This window comes from Oryctolagus cuniculus, chromosome 14 (genome assembly GCF_964237555.1).
Source record: "Oryctolagus cuniculus chromosome 14, mOryCun1.1, whole genome shotgun sequence".
In the NCBI taxonomy this organism is placed as follows: Eukaryota; Metazoa; Chordata; class Mammalia; order Lagomorpha; family Leporidae; genus Oryctolagus; species Oryctolagus cuniculus.
Window position 1 is genome coordinate 65,573,864 of NC_091445.1, and position 16,334 is coordinate 65,590,197.

Sequence of the window (16,334 nt, forward strand, 5' to 3'; positions counted from 1 at the left end):
AAAAGTCACAGGTGCCAGGCATGATCCTGAGCAGTCACAGAGACAAAAGGCAAACACAAGCTTTCAAAGTTGTCTCTGACTTCTCTAAAGCACGAGATATTTTATGCAAGTGCAAAATGGTTTATTGGTACCTGAGAATCTCTGTTTCTCCAGAAAAAGGGCCAAATGAGAGAAATTTAACTTCAATTTGGGGTAACTTGAGAAAATTTATCAGGACTGTGATAATATAATATAAACACAGTGAGGACAAACCAATCAACCTACCTCATCCTGCTAGGTAGAACCGAAGAGATGCCAAGCCATAGGCAGTGAGGATTTTAGAGTTTATTCTTTTCTTCTCCTAGAGTTCTTATAGAATATTGGTTTCACTATTCTTATCGAAGTGACTTTTGTAGGGGATTCCCTATCTTCTTATAGACAGCAATTATTCTTATTTTTGGTTGCACACTGGCACAGAGTACAGTGGATCAGAGTCACAAGGTCCAGAAATGGCCCTGCCACACTGCCCAGCCAGATGTCTGGCTGCTGCTGGCCACTTGACCTCTCTGAGCTTTCACTTCCACATCGATACCTGTAGGAGTTACACATCTTAGATGGTTCCTGAGGTTCTGGAAGTCAAGATGCCATACTTTAAATGCAAACAGTAAAAAAAAAAAAAAAAAAAAAAAAAAAAAAGGAAAGAAAGAAACCTACCCATATAACGTCTACAGTGAAACAGTGCAGTCCCCATTCTTTTTCACTCTCTCAGATTTAATTTCTCTGAAGGAATTCTGACACTGGGAAACAGTTTCCAAGAATATTTATTTTAAAATCGGCTCACTTCGTATCATGAGCAAGTTTTGGAGGTTATCACCATGACTAAGGAGTTCATTTTAACCTAGAAACTTCAGAACAAGCACAAGAATTGCTATTATTTTATCAACAATTAGATGCTGCTGATAGTGGAGACAGAATCAGCAGACTACTTCAACTTCTTTCTAACATTACTTTTGATTGAATTTATCAATTTCATTGATAAATGAAAGAAAACTTAGCAAACTAGAAATAGAAGAGAATTTTATTAATCTGATACAGGAGAACCTACAGCTTACATCATATCTAATGGTGAAATCATGAATGATTTACTTCTATCATATCTAATGGTGAAATAATGAATGATTTACTTCTAAAATTGGGGCCTTCTTGATAATGTACCAGAGTTCATAATCAGTATAAAACAATACAAAAGATAATAAAGACATACATAGTAGAAAACAAGAAATAAAACTACCAGAATTGGTGGATAATATGATTGTATATGTAAAAGAATTAAAAATACAATAGGGATCTTATTAAAGAGAAATGAGAGGAGACTGTGGTAGCCCATGTCACTGGTGATATTAATTAACAGAGAACCCTGTGAAACACACGGACTTTGAGTCCAGCCTGCAGTGCTAAGTAGGGGGCAGGAAGCCCACCTAACCCCATGAAACAAGAGCACATTGCTTCCTTCCCATTCAGCCAACAAAGATTCTAGGTGAATACAGGGAAGAAGTGCCATTTTAACATTAGGTGAGTACAGGCTGCCATTGCTTGCAAACATGTGATTAGGGGATTTTATCTGAGAGATAAATCCACAATCCCCACTGAGTTTGAGTCTGACCTGGAGTGTTGGCAGGAGGCGGGCCTCCCACTTAAGTCTGTGAGGTGCTCCACTCCCCTCTATATCACTGGTGCCTATACTGAAACTTCCAAGGCAGAACACTGACAGACAGCTGGCTCTGGGAATGCCTTGGATCTCTCTGTGGAGTGAACAGATTCACAGGACCAGGAGTGGATCCTCTGCTCCCTGTGACTGTCGGAGCCCTGTTACTGTGGGAATTCTGTGACTGCATGATAGTGCGTGGGGTATAGCTGAGACTGGAAAATCACTGTGTCTGGTTTCAGAGGCTCAGTTTCCTGATTGCCTATGGTTGGTCATTGCAGAGGGGTCTGTGCTAACACTGAGGACTGCACATATTCCTTGTGCACTACATGCAAATAAATGCATGGGTGCGGTGTGTAGCTACTGTGGGCTTACCCTGGGCATTGATAACCACGGCAGAGAGGAGGTGAGACAAGGATCACACCAGCTGATGTAATCAAACCCTCACTCCTGCGGACAGTAGAGACCTACCACACCCAACGTGGGTGTCACCTGAACTCTTGCACCTCCCTTGAGCACTGGCTGGAGATCCCTGCGCCCACTCAGCACATGCCTCTGGATATCAATCGAAGGAGCAGATCCCGTACTAACCACACAGGTATATTTCAAAGTTAAAATCCATCAGAGGAGAAAACAAACAAGTTGTTACACAAATGCCTGAAAATAAAAGTAGAAACATGAAAACTGTGAATAAAGAAGACAATCTGAGTCCCCTAAGGAATACAACAGCACTTCAATATTAGAATGTAAAGACAAATAGATTGATGAAATGCATGAAAAATAATTTAAAAGAATGATCAAAAGATTACTCAAAAACAATGAGAAGCAAATTCAAGAGTTAAAAATAACCCATATATGACATGGATAAAAAATTTTCCCATGAGATAGACATACTGAAGAGAAATCAAACTGAAATATTAAAAATGAAGAATCCAATATGCCAGATAAAAAATACAAAGTAAAGGCTTGGCAACAGATTTCATGAGGCAGAAGAAAGAATATCTGAGCTAGAAGAAAAATTATAGGAACTATCTCAGTCAGACAGAAGAAAAGAAGAAAAAACTGCAAAAAACTGAAACCAGTGTTCGAGATCTATGGGATACCATCAAATAACCTTATGTATGTGTCTGAGGAGTTCCAGAAAGTGTGGAAAGAGAGAATGGATTAGAAAGCTTTTCAGTGAAATAATAGCAGAACTTCCCTAATTTGGAGAAAGAAAGGGACATTTGAGTACAGGAAGCATACAGAACTCATAAAAGACATAATCAGAAAAGATCTTCACCACAGCACATTAAAGTCAAACTTCGATAGTAAAACATAAAGAAAAGATTCTGAAATGTGCATGAGAGGGACACCAATTTGCTTTCACAGGATTTCCAAGTAGACTAACAGCTGATCTGTCATCAGAAACTGTACAGGCTACAAGAGAATGGAGAAACATAGTATATGCCCAAAAAGGAAAAAAAAAAATTGTCAACACAGAATACTTTATCCTGCAAAGTTCTCATTTATGAATGAAGGTGAAATAAAGACCATCCAAAATAAACAGCAACTGAAAGAATTTGCCACCACTCGCCCAGCAGAGGTGGATTTTCCCAGGCAGTGGTAGATGTTTCTAGCAATGGTGAAGATTTTCCAGGTAGAATCTCCTAGTAAAAGTGCAAAGGAAATAAAAAAAATAATAGGAATACTTATGAAAAATGTCAGGGCTAGGTAATTATTTATCAATAATAACCTTGAATGTAAATGGCCCAAATTCTCCAATTAAGTGACATAGACTGGCTGAATGGATTAAAAAAACACCAATCTATTTGCTACTTCTAAGAAACATACCTCACTAACAAATATACACACAGATCAAAAGTCAAAGGACAGAACAACATATGCCACACAAACAGAAAAAAAAAAAGAGAGTAGGAGTAGCCATCCTAATAGCAGGTAAAATAGACTTAAAAACAAACAAACAAAAAAACAAAAAACCTGTTCAAAGAGACACAGAAGGGCTTTATGTCATGATGAAGGGATCAGTTCAACAGGAAGATATGACTATAGTAAATGTATATGCATCCAATGTCAGGGTGCCTGGCTATTTAAAATTTTGAGGCTGACGCTGTGGTGTACTGGGTCAAGCCACTGTCTGCAGCACCGGCATCCCAAATAGAAACCAGTTCTAGTCCCGGCTGTTCCTCTAGCAAACCAGCTCTCTACTAAAGTGCCTGGGAAAGCAGTGGAAGATGGCCCAATTACATGGGCCCCTGCATTCACTTGGAGACCCAGAAGAAGCTTCTGGCTCCTAGCTTCAGATTGGCTCAGCTCCAGCTGTTGTGGCCATTTGGGGAGTGAATCAGTGGATAAGAGACCTCATAGGATAAAAAAATCCTCAGGAAAATACTTGCTAAATGAATCAAATAACACCTCAGAAAGATCATTCAATCTAACCAAGAGAGATTTATCCCTGGTATGCAAGGAGGGTTCAACATATTACAAATCAATAAATGTGAAAAATTACATTAACAAACTGAAGAGTGAGACCCATGTGATTAGCTCAACAGATGCAGATAAAGCATTTGATAAAATATAGCATCCTTTCATGATAAAAAGTTTAAACAAGTTTTATATAGAAGGAACATTCCATAACACAATCAGGCAATTTATAAGAAACTTAAGGCCGGAGCCGCGGCTCACTAGGCTAATCCTCCGCCTTGCGGCACTGGCACACCAGGTTCTAGTCCCAGTCGGGGCGCCGGATTCCGTCCCGGTTGCCCCTCTTCCAGGCCAGCTCTCTGCTGTGGCCAGGGAGTGCAGTGGAGGATGGCCCAAGTGCTTGGGCCTTGCACCCCATGGGAGGCCAGGATAAGTACCTGGCTCCTGCCATCAGATCAGCGTGGTGCGCTGGCCGCAGCACGCCAGCCGTGGCAGCCATTGGAGGGTGAACCAATGGCAAAGGAAGACTTTTCTCTCTGTCTCTCTCTCTCTCACTGTCCACTCTGCCTGTAAAAAAAATAAATAAATAAATAAAAAAGAAACTCAAAGCCAGAATCACATTGAATCTTGAAAAGTTGGAAGTATTTCCACTATGACCCGGAAACAGACAAGGATTCCCATTTTCACTATTGCTATTTAATAAAGTTCTGAAAGTTTAGAGAGAGTCATTAGGTAAGAAAAAGAAATCAAATGAACACAATTTGGAAAGGAAGAAGTCAAGCTATCCCAGTTTGCAGAAAATATGTTCCTATATTTAGGGAAACAAAAAGGTTCCACTAAGAGACTATTAGAACTCACAAGAGAGCTTGGTAAAGTTGTGTGATATAAAATCAACACACAAAAATAAGTAGCCTTTGTATGCACAGGGTCAATGTCATGACTGAGAAAAAAAACTTGTAAATCAGTACCATTTACAATAGCTACAAAAATTTAAATACTTGGAATAACTTGAACCAAGGATGTGAATGATCCCTACAATGAATATTACAAAAGATTAAAGAAAGAAACAGAAGAAGAAACACACAAAAAAGGAAGAATCTTCTATATTCATGGGTTGGAAAAATTAATATCATTAAAATGTCCATACTACCAAAAGCAACTTCCCAATTCAATGCAATCCCAACCAAAACGTCAAGGACATTCTCTCAGATCTAGAAAAAGACAATGTTAAGATGCATGTGGAAACACAAGAGACCCCAAACAGCCAAAACAGTTTAAAAAAAAAAAAAAAAAAGCCAGGTGCATCACATTACCAGATTTCAAGAATATTGGAAAATTATAATCAAAACAGTCTGGTACTGGTATAAAAGTAGACAGTAAACCAATGGAACAGAATAAAAACCCCAGTAACCAATCCATGGGTCTACAACTAATCTTTGACAAAGGAGTTAAAATCAATCCATGCAGAAAGACAGTCTCCTCAACAAATGGTGGTAGGAAAATTGGTTCTAAGCATACAGAAGAATGAAACAAGATCCCTACTTTACATCTTATACAAAAATCAACTCAGAATAGATCAAGGATCTAAATCTACAACTTGATACCATCAAATTACTAGAGGAGAATATTGGGGAAACTCTTCAAGACATTGGCATAGGCAAAGATTTCTTGAAAAAGAATCCAGAAGGCTGGCGCCACGGTTCACTAGGCTAATCCTCCACCTGCGGCACCGGCAACCCGGGTTCTAGTCCCAGTTGGGGTGCCGGATTCTGTCCTGGTTGCTCCTCTTCCAGTCCGGCTCTCTGCTGTGGCCAGGGAGTGCAGTGGAGGATGGCCCAAGTGCTTGGGCCCTGCACCCGCATGGGAGACCAGGAGGAAGTACCTGGCTCCTGGCTTCGGATCGGCACAGCACACCGGCTGTAAAGGCTGTTTGAGGGGATGAACAAATGGAAGGAAGACCTTTCTCTCTGTCTCTCTCTCTCTCACACTATCTAACTCTGCCTCCCCTCTCCCACCCCCCCCAAAAAAAGAAAACAATGAAAAAGAATCCAGAAGCACAGGCAATCAAAGCCAAAATTGACAAATGGGATAACATCAAACTAAGAAGCTTCTCACTGCAAAGGAAACACTCAGCAAAGTGAAGAGCCAAACAACAGAATGTAAATAAGGTATTTTCAAACTATAAAGGATTAATATCCAGAATCTATAAAGAATTCAAATAACTCAACAACAACAAAACAACAATCCAGTTAAGAAATGGGCAAAGGACATTAACAGGCATTTTTCAAGAGATGAAATTCAAATGACCAACAGAGACATGAAAAAATGCTCAGGATCACTAGCCATCAGGGAAATACAATCAAAAGCACAGTGAGGTTTTCCTTCACCACAGTTAGAATGGCTGTAATCCAAAAATCAAAACACAATAAATGCTTGCAATAATGTGAAGAAAAATGTATCCTAATCCACTCTTGAGGGAATGTAATCTAGTACAACCATTATGGAAGACAGTATGGAGATTTCTCTGAAAATAGATCTATATATGACTTAGCCATCTCACTCCTGGGAATTTACCCAACCGAACTGAAATCAGTATATGAGAGAGTTACCTGTACTCTGAAGTTCACTGTAGCTGAATTCATACTAGCTAAGATATGAAATCAACCCAGATGTTCATCAACTGAAGACTGGATGAAGAAGTTAGGGAAAATGGGGATTATACACTATGGAATACTATTCAGCTATAAAAAATGAAATTCTGTCTTTTGCAATGGATACATCTGGAAATCATTATGCTCAGTAAAATAAGCCAGCTCAAAAAAGACAAATATCATATATTTTCCCTGATCTGTGGTAACTCATATACAGAATACAAAAAAAAATGTTTTTGAAGAAAATTGACATTCTGAGATCTGATTATCATTACAGCCCTTATCTATATTCTTGATAAACAGTAGTTTATTTCAACTTACTATTTGTTGAATTCTTTACTTAGTGTAGGGTTAAGCTTAGGATTGTAAAATAAGCTTTTCAGTTTTCGTATGTCATTGTAAAATTAAAAGAAAAAATAGGAAGGAGGAAGGGGCGTGGGAACATGGTCAGGAGAAAAGGATAGAATGGGAAGTATCACTATGCTCCTAAGTCTGTATATACGAAATACATGAAAGTTTTTCACCTTATGTAAATAAAATATATTTTAAATAATAACAAATAAAATAGACCATTAGAATTAATGATCACAGCTTCAAAGACTGATGGCACAAAGTAAGTCAACTATATTTCTGCATGCCAGAAACAGTCAGAAAGTAAGAATTTTAAAATTACATTTAAAATATCCTGAAAATACCATGAACCTAAGAATAAATCTAAGAAAATATGTTCAAGCATTTGAACTAATACAAAGTATATGATTTTCAAGTAAAACTCACAAACCACAGCTCTTAGGCTTTATTAAGCTTTACTGATAATTTTAAGGATGTCGCACAGTGAAGAGGCACCTGCAAAGCAGGAAAGGTTCTGAAACACCATTTGGCTACCTAATTCCTTCCTTCCTAACATGAGATAAGAGTTATTGGTTCTAGAATAATACTTGCTATCTCTAATGAGATTTGTTGGTCAATTAATCAGGAAATTTAAATTTATAAAACAACTAATTTTATAACCCAGAGAGCATTATAGCTTATGTGGCATTCTCTAAGGAGTCATGTGTTATAAGTCAATAAATTGTAGATTTATTTACAGTAAGTAAACCGAAACCAGGAATATCCTCCTTCAATCATTCCATAGGTAAAAACATTCTCCTAGCAACTATGAACAGTCTATTTGTTTAGAGATTGAGTTACTATATTTATATGCAGAATAGCCTGGGTCATTAATCAGAGGTAAATAAAGGGATCACAGATTATTTGCTTTAAATCCTAAGTCCCAGAATTCTAAGCTGAAAACTATAAAAGGAGAAATTCATATCAAATAAAGAAAGAGGTACATTACTATCATGAATACAGTTAAAACTGCTTAAATTCAAAGATATCCATTCCTTTAAATGGATCTGTAGTCCTATTGCAATGGTTCACATCCTAGATGGCCACAAGGCTGGGGCTGCACCAGGCCAAGGCCAGGAGCTTCTTCAAGGTCTCCCACATCAGTGGCAGGGGCCCAAGCACTAAGGCAAACCTGGGCTGTCCTCCCAAGCCACCAGCAGGGAGCTGGATCAGAAGCAGATCAGCCAGGACTCAAACCAGTGCTCATATGAGATACAAGCATTGCGGGTAGGGGCTTAACCCTCTACATCACAGCACCAGCCCCTTAGGCATCTGTCATTTTTTTAAATTCCTTTTATCAAATTCAGCACAATGTTCCAACCTCTTTCAGGATTTTTATTTGCCATCTAAAATGTTGCTTAACCTGTAAGACAGTATAGCATAACCTCTGTGTAGACACCCATGTGTGCTGTGTGCCTGCCCCGTGATTTGAGAATCCTCTCAAAAACTTGGAATTTCATTACCATTTTGACAGCCACTGGAGGTGAGACCTTTAAGAGGTATTTAGACTGTGAGGGTTCTGCCCTTGTGACTGGACTAATAATGTTACCATATGAGTGGGTTTATTATTGCAGGAATAGGTAGATTCTCTTCCCACCCCACCAACACCCTCTCTCCTTCCACCTGTCAATGACACAGTAAGAAGGCCTTTGCCAGATGCTTATGCCTTGAACTTGGACTTGCCAGCCCTCAGAATTGAGCCAACAGATTTCTGATCATTATAAATGAATTCTGGACATTCTGTTATACTAGTACAAAATGGAATACGATGTGGAGATGGCAGAGATAAAAATATATAGAGTTAGAAACATTGAGATATTTCTACGTGCAATACATATGCTACTGCAAAGCTATGTGGCAAGTTTTAACTACAGCTATTTCTAGGTAGTAGGGTTATATTTGGTTCTTATTTTCTTATACTTCATTTTTATATTCTTTTTGTAATGTATCCTTTGTAAGGTATAATTCTCAAAATTAATACCATCTTCTATGCTTAGAAGTGAAGAAGGCAAATAACAATTGGACAGTTTAGGCCCAGGTAATACATGGTGTATAAATCCTTGGGATGGATCTTAGAAATGAAAAGAAGATTTGCAATAGTCTAATGAAATGTCATTAGCACAGAATATAGATTTGTGAAGATACTAAACAGAAAGTTTAAGTTGCTTGATCAGCAATGACTTTGAATGTCATAACAGAGTTTATTAATTGGATAATGTATTCTGGAAACATCACAGAAGATTAAATGGTGTTCAGGAAGAGGGCAATATAATTTTATCTATGCAATGATAAGAAACCAAATACTAACCAGGAGAAAATTAAATTTAGAGGTAAGAGATTGGAAATAAGGATAACTTTAAGTCTCACCTATAAGAACCTAAAGCAATTTTGATTGGGTCCAAAGAGAAATGTGTCAAGGAAATGAAGAGAAAGTCAAGCAGTATTTCCAAACTGTACGCAAGAGGGCACTAGCATTTACTAATTTACCTTTTATTTACCTTTAAATATTAATATATTATTATTTATATTAGTGAATTGGGAGGATTGTTTAGATATATTTGTAGTTGGCATGTATTTCATTTACCTCCTGAATATTTGAACTGCACACAAATATATTAACAATCTAAAAAGTCTTACCATAAACAAATGTGCTTAACCTTTTTTAATGTACCATTTTCAAACCACATTTGATGACGTGGAAAGCCTGTTAACATCTCACAAGATGCTAGTACTTCATACACCCAATTTGGGAAATACAGAACTGGAGAAATATGGTTCAAGCAAAAACAACAAAATGTCATATTTGATTTCCTAAGGAGGAAGAGAATTAAAATATGAAAAGCTTTTAGCCTACTTGACAAGAAAATGGCTATGGGGTTTATACTATCAGTTGGAGTTGAGAATTATCAGTGCAGGTACCAGATATCAGTATCCTGGCATGTAAAGATGCTTGTGTGTGTAGGAAATCTATGTATCTGTAATTGATATTGCAAAATCAGTGTCAAAAATTCAGATAGGCCGGCGCCATGGCTCAATAGGCTAATCCTCCTCCTGCAGCACCGGCACACCAGGTTCTAGTCCCAGTCAGGGCTCCGGATTCTGACCCGGTTGCCCCTCTTCCAGGCCAACTCTCTGCTGTGGCCCAGGAGTGCAGTGGAGTATGGCCCAAGTCCTTGGCCCTGCACCCACATGGGAGAACAGGAGAGGCACCTAGCTCCTGGCTTCGGATCAGCGCGATGCACCAGCCAAAGCGCGCCGGCCACGGTGGCCATTGGAGGGTGAACCAATGGCAAAAGGAAGACCTTTCTCTCTGTCTCTCTCTCTCTCTCACTGTCCACTCTGCCTGTCAAAAAAAAAAATTCAGATAAGCTATTTGAAATGTTTTCTCAGAATTTCACTTGCAGGTGAAATGCAATGCATAGCAGAGTATGTCAGCACAAGACACAGTGACTGGAGCACCCAGTGATCCATGATGTGTCAGGGCATCTAAATGACGACAAAGATGCTGTGAAAAAAGTCACAGTGAATTAGTCACATATAGGTGGAAGCTGGAAAATTATTTCCATGGGATGTTCTTTTCCTAAACACCATAACCAAAGGACTTACATCTTCCTGAGCACTGGCACATGAAATTCTGGGAAATATATTTAATCTGTAATAATATCTCCTTGGGCTTCCTATTACTTAAGAGCTTAATTGATAGAACTGTGCTAAGATAAACTTAAAAAAGAGTAGTGAAATGCTTTGGGCTGAAATTACAGGGCATGAAGAAAATTCTCTGAAGAATATTAACATTTAGTGCCTGCCAATGTTTCACACCTGGGAGAGGTCGAATGATTTCCCATAATCTCACACTACCAAGCAGATCAAACTCTGAAATCTGTAGGAAATCAATTTTCCTTCAGAAAAGAGAAAGTGCGAAGATGCAGACAGTTTGTTCCAATTCCAGTTGTTTTGCTGACCTGCTCCGTGAATTTAAACAATTCCAGAAATTCATTTTCCTCAACCCCACATTTGCAGAAGGGAAAGAACAACTGCCATGTGCCTTGGCCATCTGCTCTGTAGATTCTCTAAGAACTGCCAGCACAATTCACATCTGCAAGCAAGAGGGTCAGAAAAGTATTGGAGATCACAGCACAAGGTTTAAATCCCATGACTCTTTTACCAACTAAAAATTTTAACTCTAGTTAAATGATATCATTTGTGTTCTACAATTTTCTCACCTATAAAATAAAAAAGGTAATACTAAAATTTTGAAAAGTTATAGAATTAAATTAGTGTCTCTGTTTTTAAAATCAAAAAATTATTTTAAATAGGTGCTGAATAAATTATTATAGTTGCATTAACTGTGCTATATAGACTAAATGAGATACACTTGATTTCTCTGCTGGCTCAGAGAACACCTACACATGCATAATTACCAACATGAAATGTTAAACCATTTCCTTCCAAAGCAGAATGTCTTTCTTCACACTCAACAAAGTTAGTCAGAAAGTTCATTTCATAAATAAAACATATGTTTACATTTACTTTGCCTGCTTTCTCTGCCTGTAATTATATTTCACTATTTTTATTTCCAACCTGTCTTTAGTTCATTTATCCAAAAAACGAAGACCTTTTCACCTAAGATGTTTCTCAGCACTTCCTGTTAGATTCAGAAGTGCTCCCAATGAGAAAGCTCCTTCCAAGACCGTTTGCCTCTCTGGTTCATAAAACCCCTGGTTTAGCATCAACCATGTAAATGCAGATTCGTCAAAGATATCAGACTCAATGTAGACTAGCTCCAGACAGTGAGAAATCTGAACATTTCACTGAATGAATTTCCTAAGAGCTTCTTTAGCTACCACCACCTGTTTCTTAAGTGACATGCTGCAACACTATGGTGATTACCTGCGGCTTTGGGTTAGACTCCAGTACTTCTCAGGTCCAAAATAGTTCATAAAAGGAACTATTTGAATTTATTTTAAAAGGATTTTAATTCATCAAAAATGTATTCTCTACCCACAGTGATGGACTTAGGGGGCTTCTAATTCTAAATGAAATGACATCCCAAAGTGTCTTGTGTCCTTTAAGACTCTATCTCTGGGGCCGGCACTGTGGCACAGCGGGTTGAAGCCCTGGCCTGAAGCGCCAGCATCCCATATGGGCACTGGTTCTAGTCCCAGCTGCTCCTCTTCTGATCCAGCTCTCAGCATGCTATGGCCTGGGATAGCAGTAGAATATGGTCCAAGCCCTTGGGCCCCTGCACCCATGTGGGAGACCCGGAAGAAGCTCCTGGCTCCTGCCTTCAGATCAGCGCAGCTCTGGCCGTTGCAGCCATCTGGGGAGTGAATCAGCAGATGGAAGACCTCTCTCTCTGTCTCTACCTCTCTGTAAATCTGTCTTTCAAATAAATAAAGTAAATCTTTAAAAAAAAAAAAAGACTCTATCTCTTCATCACCATTAGCCATTCCTAAACACCTAGCACTCTTTGCCAACAAAAATTGAGACAAGATAACTGTGCCCATTTACTAAGAACAACAAGTTATCAAGAGAACTGGAAGTTTATGAAGTACAAACTTTAACACTCCACTCCTCACGATCTAGAACCACCACTCAGTTTTCAAGTGGCAATGCCAGGCGGAGCCTGACCAGTTACACTCTTTCTTACTTACATCACCTGAAGACACCTGACTTCTCCAATAACAAGGCAGAACAAAGTTGCAGAAATTATGTCCATTTATACCTATTTAGAGACCCCAGACCCTTAAGGGTGCCTGCACTGAGCAGCAGCCTGGTCAAAACACTCTTCCTACCCCTACTTAGCATAGTGAGCATATGTGATTTTAATAAAATAGAGAGGCATAGTGCTTGTTTTCTCTCTTTCTTGCTTCTGTCTCTCCCATCACTCATAGCCCACCACCACACCTGAGTTTTACATCTGGTTAGTAGTAGTCTATTAATACCTAAGAATTTTTTATTAATTTCTACTTTATTATAATTATAGGGTCTATCTAGAAGCTTCACCTGCTAGAAAACAGTTGCTTGATTCTGCATCAGCTGGCTCCCGAGATATTCTGGTAGCCATCATTTTCATACATGATAATTGTGTTTTGACATGGGTCCGATAGACTTTCCAAATACCCATAAAATAACAACATAACCATGGCTGATGTTTTTTATGATGACTGCCTTTCCTTTGAAGCTATTAATTCATTATCAGCTATGAGTTGAATTTAAGGACTATTTTTTTCACTACCATAGCAGATGCCATCAGCCACTCACCATACCCCTTTGGCCTTATTTCTTCAATGTGCACTGATCCAGCTTTCAACTACCAATGCCTTCCCCTCTTCAGCTGGAGATTTTCTCCAAAGCAAGCAAGTTTCCCAGGGGAAACTCTCACCAACTGGTCATAGGAACTGGAAATAAATATCCTATAATCCTTGGCCATCAGGTGGGCTAGTTCTGAGGATTCTTTGCTTACAGTTTTCTGAGAATTTTCTTGCAGGATTAAGCTCCAGCAGCCCCATACACATACAACCACATTTTCTTGATAAAATAATTCTTTAAAAAATTCTGTTATTTGTTTGAAAAACAGAGTTACAGAGAGGTGGAAACAGAGAGAGGTCTCTTATCCACTCGTTCACTTCCCATATGCCGCAACGGCCACAGCTGAGCCAGTCCGAAGCCAGGAGCCAGAAGCTTCTTCCGGGTCTCCCATACAGGCGCAGGGGCCCAAGGACTTGGGCCATCTTCCACTGCCTTCTTAGGCCATAGCTGAGAGCTGGATCAGAAGAGGAGCAGCCGAGACTAGACCCAGCACCCATATGGAATACAGACGCTTCAGGCCAGGGCTTTAACCCACTGCGCCATAGTGCCGGCCCCTGATAACAGACTTTTAATTATCTACTATTTTCTGGACACAAATAAGCACTAACATCACAAAGATAAATAAGAAATTTCCACTGCTTCAATATGTTCACATTTTGCAGGGAGACAGAGAAGAAAGGGACGCATAACATAGCCTATCACCCACCTTCCTTGAAAGTCCCACTCAATCCTGCAGCATGGTTCACTTCTATGTTGAGTCCTGAATCCTCTCCAGGGCCTGGTGACTGATGAATCTATTTGTCCAGTTGATCTCTGCAGGATTAAAAGCCGTTCAAGAATTCATAAATGAAGTTGAGGTTAGCCCACATCTCACAAAGAAGGATATTCTGATTATTATGAATAGGGATTTTATGCTATATTGAAAATGTAAAATTCTTCATTCACAAACACAAGCTGACTTTTTCAAATGTATTTTTCTATGTGTAATACTGCCCAGCATGCAGATAGATGATTATATTGGATAATACATTTCAACTAATAAGAAAAAGATATATTTCAGTCTCAGGCCATAAAACACACTCTCGTCTAGAAAACAGATAGTGCCCTTGGGATCAATGTTTGGAGAATAAAGCGGGAAAAAGCAGAAATGGACAAAAAGAAAAGTCAAACTTATGGCCAAAGAAGAGACTTGGCATATGCCACAGGAACCGATGTTAAAACTGACCATCAGAATTGTTCTAAGTTAGAATAAGACAATCAGATTTCTATAATCCATCCATCACTGGACATGGATCATCTGGGAAAGTATATGACTTTGGCCAAGATGGCCAACATCAGTGGAGGCAAGTCCTGATGGGTTGAGTTTGCTGTGGTTTTGTTATGTTGTCTATAATTCACATGTTGGAAGCTTAGTCCCCAGTGTAGCAGTTTCAAAAAGTGAGACTTTTGGAAGGTTATTGGGCATGAGGGCAGAGCCTTTATGAATGAGTGAATTCATTAGTAGATGAATGGTTTATCTCACTGGTTAAGATGTTTACATAACAGAATTGAGCCTCAGGGACCTATCTAGTGGGCTTTTTCATAAAGTCTATTGAGTTAGAAACAATGACCAGATATATGAAGGTATTCTTTAACATATTCTCCAGGGTCCCTGGTACTACCTTAAGGAAGACTTTGGTAGTACATGGAATTAAGCTGGATATATCAGACAGCTCTCCATAACCTCATTATTAATGACCCACAAATAGGACATGATACCACTATTCATAAGTGGTCATAAAAATATCAGACTCAGCTCAAAAATCTAAATCATGAAACATTACTAATCTTGATCAAAATATGCATTTAGTCAAAAATAATTCTCATAAAACAAATAAAAATGCTATTTTAGTAGTTTGCTTTAATTCAAAAACTTTCAAGAGCCAGGGTGATTCTGTGCAGCTGTTTCATAGTGTTTATAAACAGCAATGCTGTCTTAGCTGAAGTGAATTAGTTCACATCTCAATTATGAGGAGACAAAGTACATGGTCACCAAAAGTATGAATGACATTATTTATGTGAACCCCTACTTAGCCTCATAAAATGAAATACTTACTAACAAGCCATTCTGGTTGTTTTAGGGCAGAGTCTGGTTGTGCTAATGATGTTTAAGAAAGGATGATCCCAGCAAGGTGGGATTATCCCAAGGATGCTAACTGGTACAAGTTCCTGATATACCTCCTGCTGAGTAGCTTTGAGAAATCAGCTTCATTGTTTCATTTATAAAAGATGGGATTAGAATATTAGATAGTTTCTGAAGGTCATTGCGATCAACAGGTCTTTCAAATTAGTCAGTAGTTAAAGGGAAATAGATTAAGATACAAGAAGCATGACTACAAGATTTTTCTTTCCAGAGACAAAAGTTCCAAGTTTGAAATATTGAAGAAATGGACTGATAACATCCATCAAAAATAATTTTCTTTCATTACTAAAAATGGATAATGATATAGAAATTGAGAGACACTTCTATGAGTTGAAATTTTAATTTTATATGACCATACTTAGCTTATCATTAGATCTGAAAATATTTTTTAAAGATTTATTTTGTTTATTTGAAAGGTAGAGTAACAGACTGGGAAAAAAATTTTCCAACACTCCCCAAATGGCCACAATGGCTAGGGCTGGGTCAGGAGCCAGGAACTACATCTTCACCTCCCACATGGGTGACAAAGACTTGGGCCATCATCTACTTCCTTCCCAGGTGCAATAGCAGGGAACTGGATTGGAAACAGAGCAATCAGTAATCACACCAGTGTTCTGATATTGGATACTGGCATTGTGGGTAGAGGCTTAACCCACTGTACCATAATGCCAGGCCCAAATGTTCATTTTTT

General features: G+C 38.6%; 1 long non-coding RNA gene across 1 annotated transcript in view; it reads right to left on the reverse strand.

Moving 5' to 3' along the window:
- Window positions 1-696: 696 nt before the first annotated feature.
- Window positions 697-16,334, reverse strand: part of LOC103349612 (uncharacterized) — a 136,553-nt gene continuing 120,915 nt past the window's right edge. Inside the window, exons 3-4 of the long non-coding RNA XR_007922615.2 lie at window positions 14,168-14,274; window positions 697-11,245 (exon numbers count right to left, since the gene is read on the reverse strand). This is a non-coding gene — a long non-coding RNA (uncharacterized lncRNA). The remainder of the gene's footprint in view (window positions 11,246-14,167; window positions 14,275-16,334) is intronic.